Source organism: Tupaia chinensis, unplaced genomic scaffold (genome assembly GCF_000334495.1).
Source record: "Tupaia chinensis unplaced genomic scaffold, TupChi_1.0 Scaffold000208_1, whole genome shotgun sequence".
Classification (NCBI taxonomy): Eukaryota; Metazoa; Chordata; class Mammalia; order Scandentia; family Tupaiidae; genus Tupaia; species Tupaia belangeri.
This window is the reverse complement of record NW_006159683.1, coordinates 1,351,302-1,366,625: the sequence shown is the minus strand read 5'-3', so window position 1 is coordinate 1,366,625 and position 15,324 is coordinate 1,351,302. Positions and strand designations below refer to the sequence as shown.

At 37.9% G+C, this 15,324-nt stretch overlaps 1 pseudogene; it reads left to right on the top strand.

The window, feature by feature from the left end:
• The first annotated feature begins 391 nt into the window (after positions 1-391).
• On the top strand, positions 392-874 carry LOC114007613 (60S ribosomal protein L6 pseudogene; annotated as a pseudogene).
• The last annotated feature ends 14,450 nt before the right edge of the window (positions 875-15,324 follow it).

The following is a 15,324-nucleotide window of genomic DNA, read 5'->3' as shown; positions in this document are numbered from 1 at the left end:
CTCTGAACCTGTTTTAATATTTTCAAAATAAGGAGTTGAAGCTCTTTCCCACTATACAAGATGGCAGGTGAAAAAACTGCGAAGCAGGATACTAAGGAGAAGAAACCTGAAGCCAAGAAGGCTGATGCTAGTGGCAAGGTTAAAAAGGGTGACCCCAAGGCTAAAAAGCCCAAGAAGGGGAAGCCCCATAGCAGCTGAAACCCTGTCCTAGTCCGGGGCATCGGCAGATACTCCCGGTCTGCCATGTATTCCAGGAAGGCCATGTACAAGAGGAAATATTCGGTCACTGAATCCAGGATTGAAAAGAAAAAGGAGAAAGTTCTTGGCGACTGTCACAAAACCAGTTGGTGGAGACAAGAATAGTGGTACCCAGGTGGTTAAACTGCGCAAAATGCCTAGGTATCATCCTACTGAAGATGTGCCTCAAAAGCTGTTGAGCCACAACAAAAAACCCTTCAGTCAGCATGTGAGAAATCTGCGAGCCAGCATCACTCCTGGGACCATTCTGATCATCCTCACTGGATGCCACAGAGGCAAGGGAGTGGTTTTCCTGAAGCAGCTGAGCAGTGGCTTACTACTTATAACTGGACCGCTGGTTCTCAATCGAGGTCCACTGCGTAGAATACACCAGAAGTTTGTCATTGCCGCCTCCACGAAAATTGATATTAGCAAAGTAGAAATCCCAAAGCACCTTACTGATGCTTACTTCAAGAAAAAGAAACTGCAGAAGCCCAGACACCAGGAAGGTGAGATCTTCAGCACAGAGAAGGAGAAATACGAGATTTTAGAGCAGCGCAAGATTGATCAGAAAGCTGTGGACTCGCAAATTTTACCAAAAATCAAAGCTGTTCCTCAGCTCCAGGGCTACCTGTGATTTGTGTTTGCCCTTACAAATGGAGTTTATCCTCACAAATTGGTGGTCTAAGGTTTTTTTGCCAAGAACCTAATTGAATAACTGATCAATAAAAAGGAGTTTAATTAAAAAAAAAGGAGTTTAATTAGATGCACTTTTTTAAACTGTGAATCATAACTCAGTAATGAGTTACAAATCTACACAAGTTCTCTACCAGCACTAAAAATATATATAATGAAAGTAAAATATAAATGATCAGAGTGTTTCTTACATTTTAAGGCTAAGTGTTGTTATATAAAACTTATGTGTGTAATAAATATGAATGTGTGTACTAGGGTGCCATATAAAATTTTTATTTTAGTGCAGGTATAGTGAAAAGTTTGAAAAACACTATAATGAAAGTCTCTTACATCTTTTCCAGCTCTAATAATCAAATATGATTCTGCAAATTTTCACATGCACACACAATTTAATCATTTAGAAAAATATTTTAAATATACTAAGTGAAAAAATTTTATAAAAGCATTATATATAAAATACATTGTGTATATATAAAACTATATATATAGTTTATATTCTAAAATATGTGTATTTGTGTATGACAATAAAAGCTATAAAGTTAATACCAAGATTAGCTCTGATTTTTTTTTAATTTCTTTAGTGTTTGTCTTTATATTTTGTCATCTTTATGTCTTTTATTTCTTAAAATGTATTTTTAAAAAGATTTTCTTGTGGATTAAAGGGTGGTACAGCAATAATGCAATTGGATCCACATGGGAAAACACCAGGTTCATGTCCCAGGGCCTCCTTCTACATACTGGGCACACATGCATGCCTTTGGTCCAGCCTGGCTGAGGCTGAGAATGGATTGCAGTGTGAAGACCCTGTTGGGAGTGGCAGTCTCTTTCTCTCTCTAAGAAATAAATAAATAAACTTTAAATATTATTTTCTTTAAAAAGAATCTCTAATTGGTGGGCTTTTCGTTTTGGTGTTCAACTGGGGATAAATAGCGTATAGTCTGTGGATGAGCTCCTTGCAGTCAGCGAACAGAGAAGCCTGCTCTTTTATGCTTACGTGTTGGCCAGCCCACAGATGGACTCTGTTTTAACAAGAATCCCTTCTACTCCTGCAAAAGTTCTCCAAAATCCCTGTTTTATTTTTTTCCTTGGAGCAGCACATGGTGGTGTAGTAAACTGAGGGTGGCAGTTGCTTTTTTTATCCACCCAATACAAATGGATGCAAAAATACAAAATAATTTCCAAAGGAAGAATCCTATGGTACAAAACACCACATGATCATCAGTCTAGGACAGTGACGCTACCTGTTGTTAGCAGTGTCTCTGGAGTCCATGTTGGACTTGAGGTGACCAAAGCCCCCCTACAGAAGCAAGAGCAGATCAGTTTTTAAGGTAAACAGTGTTTTCACTGTAGCAGTTTATGCTTATTGGCATATTTGACATTGGACAAGAAAGAAAGAAGGAATTATGATACAGGGAATATTCCTGTGCTCAGTGACCTAAAATACAAAACATAATGCTAAGTTCAATTTAGGACCTCTAAGTCCTGCCCTGGCCCTGACTGAAACAGAAGTCATACTAGTGATCTGATCTCATGAGTATCAATGGCGCCCATCTGCTTCTCTTCCATGAAAGTGTCATGGAGGCAGTTTGCTAAAAAACATGCCAATTTGTGTAAAGAAATGACTGCCAGCCTGTTGAGATATGCCAGAAACTTCTCACTCTCTGGAAGAACCGGAAAAGGCTTTCTGAAAAGCTATTTCCAACCTAACAGAGACACATACAAACAGTTTTCTCTCACTACACAAATGCAAATTCCCAGAGTTTCCTAAGTAATTGTCTACTAAATCAACTCCCAGACTCTTGTTTTGGACTGGAGAAATGTCAAAGTGTTAAGAGAGCATGATGTTCTTTCCATCTTTCCCACTGTCATCTTGTAACTTAATCTGTAAAACATTGACATAATGAAAGAAATACCCATTTAATTGAACCATTGTGCTCTGTTTATCTGAAGTGTTTTTGGAAAATGACCCCCAAAATTGGTACCTATTCTTGAATTATTTTCTGTTTTGCATTGTTTTGTATTTAGTTTGCTAGAGGGTGTGTACACTTGCTGTAGTGAGAAGGGGGGAGAGAGAGAGAGAGAGAGAGAGAGAGAGAAAGAAAGAGAGAAAACACCCCCCACCATGGGAATGATTATGTCACAATCCCTTCTCTTCCATTCTCCTCTCAGGATTTTGGGCACACATGCACATATGCCTAACATATTTTTCAAGCCGCCAGGTCTGGGACTTGAACTGTGTAGGTGGCCATGTGAGATGCAACCACTTTGACTACCATGCCATGGGATGGCCCTATAAATTCTTATTTACATTTAATTGTTGTTCATCTTTGTGGGGCACACACATGGATTTTCAAAGTATGCCTACAGTGTGTGACAATCAAATCAAAGGTAATACCACATTCATCATTTACAACAAAGAACACCACATTTGGAGAGAAATATATCTCTATAGGTTGGATTGGCAGTGTCTGCCTTTTTGTTTTCCACTCAGTTATGGTATGCTGTTTCACAACCCATGTGCCCTGTCTACCTACATTACTGTGTCTGATAAATGTTATTTTTTCCCCTGATTCTCTTCCTATCTCCTCCCCATCTTCCTACCCCTTATGCTGTCTCTCATTTGTACTTTCACCTCCTCTACTTCCATGTCTTCAAATATTTCAATTTCTGCTACAGAAAGTAGACATTAGATATTGAGTGAGGACATATAGTGTTTTCCTTTTATAGTCTGGTCTATTTCACTTAGCATTATATCTCCTGACTCGACCACTTTGTATCAAAAGACAGGATCACATTGTCCTTTATGGCTGAGTAGTATTCCATTATGTATATGTGTCCATATTTTAAAATTTCAGGTATCCATTGTTGGACACAGGTTGACTTTATGCTTTAGCTATTATAAATAATGCTGCAATAAATGATAATGTCAAAGTGTCTTTACAACTGCATGATTTTCTGTCCTTTGGGTAAATATCCAAAAGAGTCATGTGGTAGTTCTTTGTAAATTTATGAGGAGCTTCCATATTTCCTTCCACATGTGGCTGTACTAATTTATAGTCCCAACAACTGTGCAGGAGGATATCCTTTTTTTTTATCATAGCCTCACAGCCTCATCAACCTTGTTTTTTTTTTTAATTTATTTATTTTTGTATGTTTGTTTTTTGAGAGTTTTTTTGCTGTAGGGAGCGTGCGCTTGCCAGAAAGACAGAAACAGAGGGATAGAAAATGAAAAATCATCCCCTAGAGGGGATGGCCATGCCACAATCTCTTCTTCTCTATTCTCCTCTCAGGATCTTGGGCACGCACGCACATGTACCTGGCGTGAGTTTAAGCATTGGGTCCAGGACTCCAGCCGCAGTAGACTACATGAGTGTCCAGCAACATAGCCATTATGCCAACTGCTGGTCCTCCTCATTGTGGTTTTGATTTCCATTTCCCTTATGATAATAAACATTAATCATATTTTTTTTCATATGACTTTTGGCCATTTGTACGTCTTACTTTGAGAACTGTTTGTTCAGATCAGTTGCCTGTTTTTAAATTGAACTTAGATTTTCTGTAGATAAACTGTTTGAGTTTTCTATAGTGTATATTCTGGTCATCTCTTACCTAAAGTATAGCTTTCAAATATTTTCTCCCATTCCATGGGCTCTCTATTTATTGTTTCCTTTGCTGTGTAGAAGGATTTAAGGAGGCTGATCCAATTTGAGCAGACTCATGCTAGGATCATGCACTGCAGGATTAGGAGGTGTCCAATCTTCTTCTCATCTGACTTAGAGTGGGGCTCTCTGGTGTCATCCTCTCTATTAGGTGCTCATCCTCTTTCCTTTGCCCATTTTTATAGTTCAGAAAAGTCCAGAGAAACTGTACTGTGGTCGCCTCAGTTAGGGGAGGTAACCACTGTCCGTGACTTATCTGAGGGAAGGGATAGTACAGGTCTGCCCTGCCCACCAGTCAGGGGAAAATGTCCTGATTCCTCATTATCTCTTGCATAATGCTCTTGTACTCTATGCTGTCATACTCTTCTCTGGAGGGAGAGGCAGGATGCACAGATCACCAGTGTAGGGGGTGTTGATAGTATTCAATCATTGTGGGTGTTCACCCATTTTCTCCCCTCAGTAACAAGGGCTTCTTTATCTAAGTGTTTTATTCTCTGCTTCTACAAGGCTACAGAGATGCCAAACTGCCTGGCCCCAATTGTAATCCAAGCTCCACCTGCTGGTTGGCTCCCAAGATGATGTCAAGCTCTCTAGGATCAGGTGGAGTTGGAATGGAAGTCCCAAAGTTTTCTCTGAAGGGAATATCAGTGAACTTTCCTCTGAGAGTGTTATTTCCATACCTGTTTTGTTGTTCATTTGTAGGTGGGTAGTTTGGGAGTCCAAGGTGTGAGTATGAAATTTGGAATTCCAGAGGAAATGTTCTCTCACCTCCCCCAACTTCTTGGCACAGGAGAGCTCAGGACTCTCACCAAATTTGCATGATGGATTCTCCCTTTACTTTTCCATGTAGAGATTCTGTGCTCCGGAAACGCCTACAGTCTTAATCTTGTACTGGGTCTCACCTCATTCCTCTGTTCATCATTTCTCACCCTGTTTTCAGGAAACCTATATTTCCCCACTTCTTGTGTTTATGTTGGCATCTGGTGAGGACTTTTTTGCTGTGTACTCAATGGAGGAAGTCAGAAGAGCAAGCTTATTTGAATTTTTTATACTGAAGCTATCTCAGACCATTTCTAATGTATTTCTCCAACTTTTTCTTGTATGAAACATCTGAAATATCTTCGCATATGGACACCTTGTTGTTGTGTTGGTTTGTAATACCTCAGAGTACTTCATGCAGAATCTCTTATTTGCAGTCTCAAACCCAAAAGAAATTCATTCAATAAGGATTCCAATGCATAGAAATTCAATTGATAATGTTCTTCCCCCCATAAGATAATTATTAAATGCTTCCTGAGGACCAATCACTGAGCCTATTGTTTAGGTGATTTGGTTTAGGAGGAAAAAAGGCCTGAAGACAAACAGACCTGCTGATGAAGGGCTTTTGTTTTTTCTTTATTTGATTAAAGGGCATCATTATCATGAAATATCAGAAATAGCTTTGACAAAACAAAATTATTACAGAGAAAAGGCAAACATAATGGAAATTCTATGTACTTTTTTCAATACAGTTGTACTTTTTTGGCATGACTTAGAATTGTGGTTTTTCCCATTTTAGCTTTTTGAGCTTGGTCATATCAATTACCTTTTCACCTATAGATGAGGAAATTATGATTCTATATTCCTATTTAGCATCATTAGGAAGACATTAAAGTTGAAAAGATCAATTACTTCTGTATTATTTTTATTTTGAATTTCCTTTTCCAGGAACTAGAGATGTCTTCTAGAAATCTCATATACAATTACCTATTTTGATAACATTAAATAACTCAGCATTTATAATGCCTGAAAATTTATCTTAATTAGTTAAGATTAAAATTTGGTAAAATTGTTAATTTTACCTGAGAGTAGGTAAAATAATTTTAACCTTCTCTACATATTTTACTCAGATTTATACCTAAGTTATGATTTCAATTCTTTTCTGTTCCTAACTTATTATGTAATAGTGTATAAGATACTTTATATCTCTAGAACTGTAAGGAAATGAACATGCTGAATAGAATAAATGGCTACTATACATTTTGTTAATCTATAAATTGAACATAAGTCTGATCCTTCTATTTTTTAATGCTCACATCGCCATCCTTGGAAAATTTCAGAGCACTAACTTTTACACAGATGCAATGACTTCTTCAGAGATGAAGGCCTCATGATTACGTGTTCATTGGTGGTTTGACTTGTGTGAAATTCAGCTACTCAAGTTTGATGTTTTACTTGCTCACTAGTGTATTCTTCATGTGTTCAGTCAAAAGGCAAATTGGAAAAAGTTGGATTTTAAGTTATCTTAAGTCCTTCCTTCAAATACTCATGTTTATTTTCACTGAAATGTGGTACTGTCTCAGGGCTTTGCAATAAGCTCCTATTAGTCAATTCATAGTATCATAAAACATTATTTGCTTTTTAAAGTCATTTGCTCACATAGCATTGCTCATTGGTTAATATCTACCTCTTGGGAAGGAGAGAAAAGCTCACATCTCCCAAATGGAATCCAGTTTTTTATTGATGGATCTAATAAAAAGTTATTTTTCTACATTGTGCAAAAATCTTCCTTCATGTAATTTCCTCTCATTATTTTTATTGCCTTCTGGAGCAACAGAGAATAATATTATAGCCTTCAAATTGGAGATCTATATTGCGATTGCCTTTATATTATCTGTGGCCATCCAAGTATTTGTTTTGTTTTATGCTTCTATGAGGTAATCCAGAAAAGTTCCCATTTTATGTCTATTTCCTTGTTATACTTGTTAGTGTCACCTCCTATTCTCAAAATTTCTCAATTAGACAATAAATTATACAGTCATTCAATGTCTCTGTAATGATGTCTACCAGTTCTTTTTCTGAAGATCTATAGATATCAAAGGTATTCAATGAGAAAAGAACAAAAACAGTCAGGAAACATTTGTACGTGCATCATCTTTCTTACAGATTACAAAGAATATTAGTGAGACTCTATAGGAAGGAAGTCTACTTTACTTTGTTTAACCTACTGTTACCCAAACCTATTTAATCATGGAAATACATATTTTTCAAGAACTAGAGTCTGAAACTCTCTTCTAGAAAAATAGCTTAGGAGAACTGTAACATTACTTCCAATTATTACAGTATTTTTTTTCCCTAAATTGTTAGATTACCTAAGTATTAATGACACTGGTTTTCTCTTTGTCTATCTTTAAAGAGAATGGCACTAAAATGGGTTCTTAAGTTCAACAAGTTGGGGGGGAGGGAACAAAACCTTGGTAATTATCTTAGGAGAAGCTCCTTCATCTTATCTCTAGTGTTGGTAACTCAAGGTGATTCTGAATCAGCAAGACCTTAGGGGTAGTAGGAATCTTTGAACATTAGCAAATGTCATTATTACATGCTAGGAGGACTGACCAGCCATTGTCTGAATGTAGTGGGAAAATCCACAGCTGGAAACTATAGGGGATTTGAAAAAAATTGAAGAGCAGTCACCAAAGTATGTTGCCAGAGACAGATCTCCATGGAGACTGTTGTGATGACCTCATGTATCACTGATTTGATTAGTGCTCTTATGTCGAAGAACACATTTTCCCAGGAAACAGGGTGTCCCATTTTCCAGTTTCCTCCTTCACCTAAGAGTCACTAATTTACCCTCATTTAGTCCAAGAATAGCTGGAATATGAAAATGGGAGTCTTATTCTAGAATACCAAAGAAGATTTAAGATCAATATTTTTTAATCACCACTAATTTAATTTTGTTGGTCAACTAGGCACATTGGATTAAAGTGCAATATCATTTATAATTAAAGAAGAGACCCACACAATTACTGTTCAATATGCATCACCATTTTAAGTCATGGGCTGCCATAGAGAGTCAATTTTGAAGTGATCTGCTGAAGATTACATTTTTAATCCTCATTCAACTGTGCTAATATACATCACTTTGGCAATACATTTCTTGAATTTGCATAATGACAGAGCATGACAAGATCACTTATCATTTTTAACTAGTGAGTTTTCTGGCATGGTGCTTGTCATCGCATCTGTGTGTGTTCCCTTTCCAAAGCCATGGTGACATCAGATGCATACATTTTCTGAATCAAAGAAGTAAACACCTTCTTGGATCATGAAGTGACATTTTTTTTTTATAGTGAGCAAAAAATTCTATCCCTCTATACGTGACTAAACGAGATGTTGAGGTTTAAAAGAACCACTACGCAAAGGTGTTTTAAAGAGATCAGTTTTCTGTAAAAGTGACACATTGACTTGTGCTCACATGATTGGCTTGTACATACTGCCCTCTGTCTACAAAATTCGAGAAAAATTTTCTTCCATAAGTTGCCTAGTAATAACAGGCTGTTATAAATATGTATACTCTGTAACTTATTGGACTTTTCTTTGTAGGATAACAAAGACAGTTTTCAATCTAAGAATAAGTTGTGTTTCTAAAGAAAGCTTATGTCTTGAGTTTTTGGAAATTGGGACATATTCTGTCACAAAAACATTCTTATATAAGTAGCAATCAGGTTCTCAGCAATTTGGTCAGTTTCATGCCTGAGCTGTATGTTTGGTTGTGAGCAGAGTGAGGAAGGACTACCCAGTAAAATAGCTGGATTAGAATACTCAACACAAGTCAAGAAATGTGTTCCTGTCTTGAGAATTGGGGACTATGGAGTTTATAAGGTGTCAGAAAGATAAATGTGTTTCAAGAGGAGACATCCCTTCTGCTTACCTTCCCACTTCTTTTTTTCACTCTTTGACACCCTCCCCTGTGTGTTGTTCCTAGTGGTGCTCCTCTCATCACAGAGTATGAAGAGTGAGGGACATGTTAGGCATCTAGATTTTAATTCAGTCTATCTGGGGTCAAATGTGTGTGCTCTTAGCCTGTGCCCCACTGTGATGAACATCCTGAAGGATGCTGAACCTAAAACAGCATTTTTCAACCTAGCCACTTATCAGCGTCCCCTGGAGAACTTTTCACATGCAGATTCCCAGAGCTTCTCTCCTGGAGTCCCTGATTTCCCAGGTCTAAGGCAGGCTTGGCCATCTGCCTGTTTTCAGGAGCCTCTAATACAAAGAAAGGCAGGGAAACTAATAATCAAAATATCTGAATGTTTTCCCTTTTAATTAAAAGTCCTATTTCCTCAAATCAGTTGAGCTTGACTAAGGAAATAATGCAAATTAAATGTTTCACATAAGCTTAGAATAAAAATATTAAATGCATTTGATTTTTTTCGGCTTCTCAAAGTAGTTTCACTTGATCACATTTGATCTTCCTAACAGAGGAAAAAGGCAGATTTTTATAATTACTTGATTAAGAAAACTGACCTCACAATAATGAAAGCTACTTCACTTTTTGGGGGGAGAATACCTGTTAACCTAGATATAAGAGTAACAGCACATCCTCCTTCACAGAAATGGGCATAGATAGATCATCAACTAGAAAGTATCTTCCGTGAGAGGAATTACAGATGGATGAGTGACTTCATGCTGAGTGAATGGTGCTTCTCTTGGTCAAAAAAATACTCAGAGGGACCAGCAGTTATCGTAATGGCTATGTCGCTGGATTCTCATGTAGTCGGCCGTGGTTTGAGTCCCGGACCTGGCGGCTTACACTCACGCTGGGCACGTGTGCATGTGTGCCCAAGATCCTGAGAGGAGACTGGAGGAGAAGGGATTGCGGCATGGCCATCCCCCCTGGGGGGTGATTTCTCAGTTTCTGTCTCTCTGTCTCTCTCTGTCTTTCTGGCAAGCACACACGCCCTATAGCAAAAAAACAAACAAACAAAAAACAAACAAACAAAAAACCTCTCCAAAAAAAGAAAACAAAACCAAAAAAAGTACTCAGAGACCCGGCTGCCTGACTGAATGTTCCTTCCAGGAAAATCCTCTTAAATTATTCCAAATAGTCACAGTACTTTTTCTTCGTGAACTCCTAAATCTCACACATGTTTATCAAAGCTGCCACTGCAGAATCTGCAGAGTCAGTCTGATCAGGAGAAAAGGAGAAAGTGTGGTGAGGGAGACAGCAGCAGTCCCTGCATGTCCAATAAGTTCTTGAACGCTTTGCCTATGTTCTTCCAGCTTATGCATTTCAATGTTTTCATAGTTTCTTTCACAGCTCTGAGCAGGACAGGTGTCTCAGGCACAGGTGCAATAGACATCCATTCAATTATTCGACCCATATTTACTGGCCATCATCTTCATACCAGAAACTCCTTCGGATATGGGGGTAACAAAGATGAAAAACAAAATGCTTGTGTCCACCAGGTGTATAATTAAGAGGGAAGACAGACGGGGACACACACACACACACGAACTCCTAAATCTCACACATGTTTATCAAAGCTGCCACTGCAGAATCTGCAGAGTCAGTCTGATCAGGAGAAAAGGAGAAAGTGTGGTGAGGGAGACAGCAGCAGTCCCTGCATGTCCAATAAGTTCTTGAACGCTTTGCCTATGTTCTTCCAGCTTATGCATTTCAATGTTTTCATAGTTTCTTTCACAGCTCTGAGCAGGACAGGTGTCTCAGGCACAGGTGCAATAGACATCCATTCAATTATTCGACCCATATTTACTGGCCATCATCTTCATACCAGAAACTCCTTCGGATATGGGGGTAACAAAGATGAAAAACAAAATGCTTGTGTCCACCAGGTGTATAATTAAGAGGGAAGACAGACGGGGACACACACACACACACACACACACACACACACACAAATCAAACCACAACTGGAAGTTTGCTGTGGTGGAATTATGCTTATGCTCAGATCTGATGGGTAAAACAAGAATTTGTCCATTCAATAAGTGATGAGAAGGCTCTAGGAACAGGGAGGGCATAAACACCAGTCAAGGAAGAGCGAGGTCACTCAACAAGTTTCAGAAAATACATATAGTATGCCACAGTACTGCTTGAGGGGCCAGAGCCAAATGTAAAGTTAACCAGGAAATTGGGACAGGGATACAGCTCTTTTTTTTTTTTTTTTTGGGTTTTTTTCTTTTTTTTTTTTTTTTTTTTTTTGTTGTTTTTTTTTTTTTTTTTTTTTATTTGTTTGTTTGTTTTCTGCTATAGGGTGTGTATGTTTGCCAAACAGACAGAGAGAGACAGAGAGATAGAAAGTGAGAAATCACCCCCCAGGGAGGATGGCCATGCTGCAACCCCTTCTCCTCTATTCTCCTCTTGGGATTTTGGGCACGCACACACACGCACCCGGCGTGAGTTTTAAGCCACTGGGTCTGGGACTCGAACCGCTGTTGGCTACATGGGAGTTCAGCGACATAGCCATTACACTACCTGCTGGTCCCTGGGGATGCAGCTCTTTAAAGATCTGAGTACCTTGGTGAAGAGTTTAGAATTTTATGCCTTTAACAATAGGAAATAGTTGGAGATATTTCAGCTGGGAAGATAGACTTACTGGCTATAGCTAATAGACATGTCAGCTTAAACTTAGAGCTATGACTGTAGACATCAGAAAGAGAAGGAAATGATCAGATTTGGAGTACAGTTTATAGGACCTTGAATTGTTTAATGGATGGATGGATGGATGGCTAGATTGGATGAATGGGTGAGCACACTGACTGATGGATTAGACGGATAGTGAGGGAGGAGTCAAGGCTGACTCTTCATTTTCTGACTGAAGCACCTGGAATATTGAGAAAACCATTCTCCAGTGTACAGAAAGGGTAACACTTTTGAAGAAGTTATCCTAGCAGTTCTCCTCAAGTAGACTTAATGGCATACCATTTTATAGTAGAAGACAATGTTCATTCTAAACCACACATGAAACCAGCACAGTGACCTTTTAAAGTTTTCTTTATTGCATGAGAGAGAACAAGAGAGTGACATAGGAACCCCAGACAGGATCTTGTCACACCAAGATCTCCCCCTAAGTCTCTCAACCTGCCAGAATCACAGGTCTGCAGTAATTATTTAATAATTATCTTTTAATAGATCAATACTATACAAGGAGTAAAAATGTTATGCTGATCTATTTGAAGACATTATTGAGTACAATTACAGACAAATCAAGATTATGTGATTTATTTATTTTAGATAGATTCTGACACAAACTTTTATAATGATAGAATAAAAGTAGAAGTTTTTTAATTAAAAAAATCTTGTAAGAATTTTGTCATAGGGTGCACGCACTCACTGGAGAAACAGAGAAAGATGGAGAGAGGAAAAGTGAGAAATCACCCCCAGGGGGCATGGCTGTGCTGTGATCCCTTCTCCTCTATTCTCCTCTTGGGATTTTGGACATATCTCATGTGTGCCCAGAGTGATTTCCAAACCGCTGGGTCTGGGACTCAAGCTGTGGTCAGTCATGTAGGAATCCAGCACCTTAACCACAATGCCATCTGCTGGCCCCTAAAAGAGATATAAAGGCTATATCTGGCAGTAAAGCCAATAATTAAGCCAGTGCATATTTTTCACTAATCATTTGTACCATGCGTGTTTCCCTTAATTCTTGGAACCTCTTGTGCTCACAGCATTTTCATTGAAATACTTTATCAATAGAAATGATTACTTCACATATTTAACATAGTGAATAAACCAAATCTTTAAGTTATGAATTAGACTGTAATTTTATTTTCTAGAAGACTCCTCATTGGATTTAAATCAGACCAAACTGAACTGACAGGTAAATTTAGAAAAAAATGAAACAAATATAATTTTCCATATTGGTTTAGAATACCAAACCATAGACTTAGAAATTATAACTGAAAACATCTGGTAGGAAATTTTAAAATAATAGTAAAATTCAATATCTTGTTGAAACAATCTGGTAGTGTGGGAAATTTGTGTTGGGTCACCAGATGAGCAATAAGATGAATTTAAATGAATTTTCTCACCTTTGCCTATTTCTTTCTTTCTCTTTTTTTTTGGAGAGGTTTTTGCTATAGGGCGCGTGTGCTTGCCAGACAGACAGAGAAAGGCAGAGAGACAGAAAGCAAGAAATCACCCCTAGGGGGGATGGCCATGCCACAATCCCTTCTCTTCCATTCTCCTCTCGGGATCTTGGGCATGGACGCACATGCGCCCGGCATGAGTTTAAGCCACTGGGTCCGGGACGCAAACCGCGGTCGACTACATGGGAGTCCAGCAACATAGCCATTACGCTAACTGCTGGTCCCACCTTTGCCTATTTCTAACTGAGGAAGTTTTCAACGTTTTCTACCAAGAAACTTTTTGGTTTTGGTATTGATAATCATAAACTGTTGATATAGACTTTGGAATTTAGTGATGAAAAAGATGCAGCCCCTGCCCTCAGTGAACTCACCACTTGGAGCTAAAGACAGACAAGCAGAAGTGATTTTTGTCTATGAGGTGATAAGTCGTAGAATGTCATAATTAGTACTGAGCACTGGACCACACACTTGCCGGACATTATTGCCTTTGAGGCTAATGGATGTATGAGACATTTTTCTTTTCTTTCTTTTTTTTTTTTTTTTTTTGCTATAGGGCACGTGTGCTCACCAGACAGAGACAGAGAGACAGAAAGCGAGAAATCATCCCCCAGGGAGGATGGCCATGCGGCAATCCCTTCTCCTCCATTCTCCTCTCAGGATCTTGGGCACGCACGCACACGCGCTTGGCGTGAGTTTTAAGCCACCGGGTCCGGGACTCGAACCGCGGTCGACTACATGGGAGTCCGGCGACATAGCCATTATGCTAACTGCTGGTCCCTATGAGACACGTTTTTTAACAGATGGTGAATCTGGGTTTAGGAGGAGAGTAATTCACCCCTAGGTCACATACTAGCAAGAGGTGAAGCTATCATTTAAGCTCAAGTCTGCAAATATCCAGTTACAAACACATTATTACTCACAGTATTCCACTTATCAATACACCATTAAGCTTATCTTTGGCTTAATTTGTTCATGTTCAAATAATAATGAAAGACAATTTAGAAATATATATATATAATATATATGTTACATATATAATATATATGTTAAGCTTGGTTCTTGACAATTGGGAACATTTTACATTAACTCTAAATTAAATACATGTATACTATATATATATTTATATAATGCACGAATGTCTTAAATTTTTCACAATTCAAGTTAAAAATTGAAATATATCCTAGAAAAAGCAAGATCCTTTCATGTCAACATGCTCTTTGACTATATGAGTCATTTAACTTTCCAAGATAGAGCATCCTAATTTGTTTCATGCTGAAAATTAAGGTTTTGCCATTTTTTCAATTTCTAGGGCTCTTAAGAATATTAGTAGGTTTTATCCATAAATACACATTCCTTTGTTCAAAAATATCATACTTTTGCATGATGATTTTATTCATATAAAATATTTTTCTAATTGGCAAGAACCAAGCTTAACTTCAAATATAGAAGTATAAATTGTGGTCAGAAATCAAACTGCTTAGAAACAGTGTATTTCTTCATATGTTAAGCAAGAGAAGTGTAAGATTTCATTCAATTTTGAGATTCAAATGCACTCATGGTTTAAAAAACATTCCACTTAGGAAAATTATTACTAACATAAAAAGTAAACTACCATTCTTGTGTAAGTAAATTCAGCTGTATTTTCACTGATGTGGTAGTTCTACATGAAGAATTATTTTAAAAATAATATGAACCCTAAACTAATTGAGATTCTTTCTTACAGCTGTCTGATCCAGATTTGATTTACCCATTCAGGATCTTGACTCGGAGTGTTCATGCTGCTTGGCAAATAACGGTTAGGGTATTCATGAACTCAGTCTAGTATATTATTAGTCATGTTTTCTCACATATAACTCAT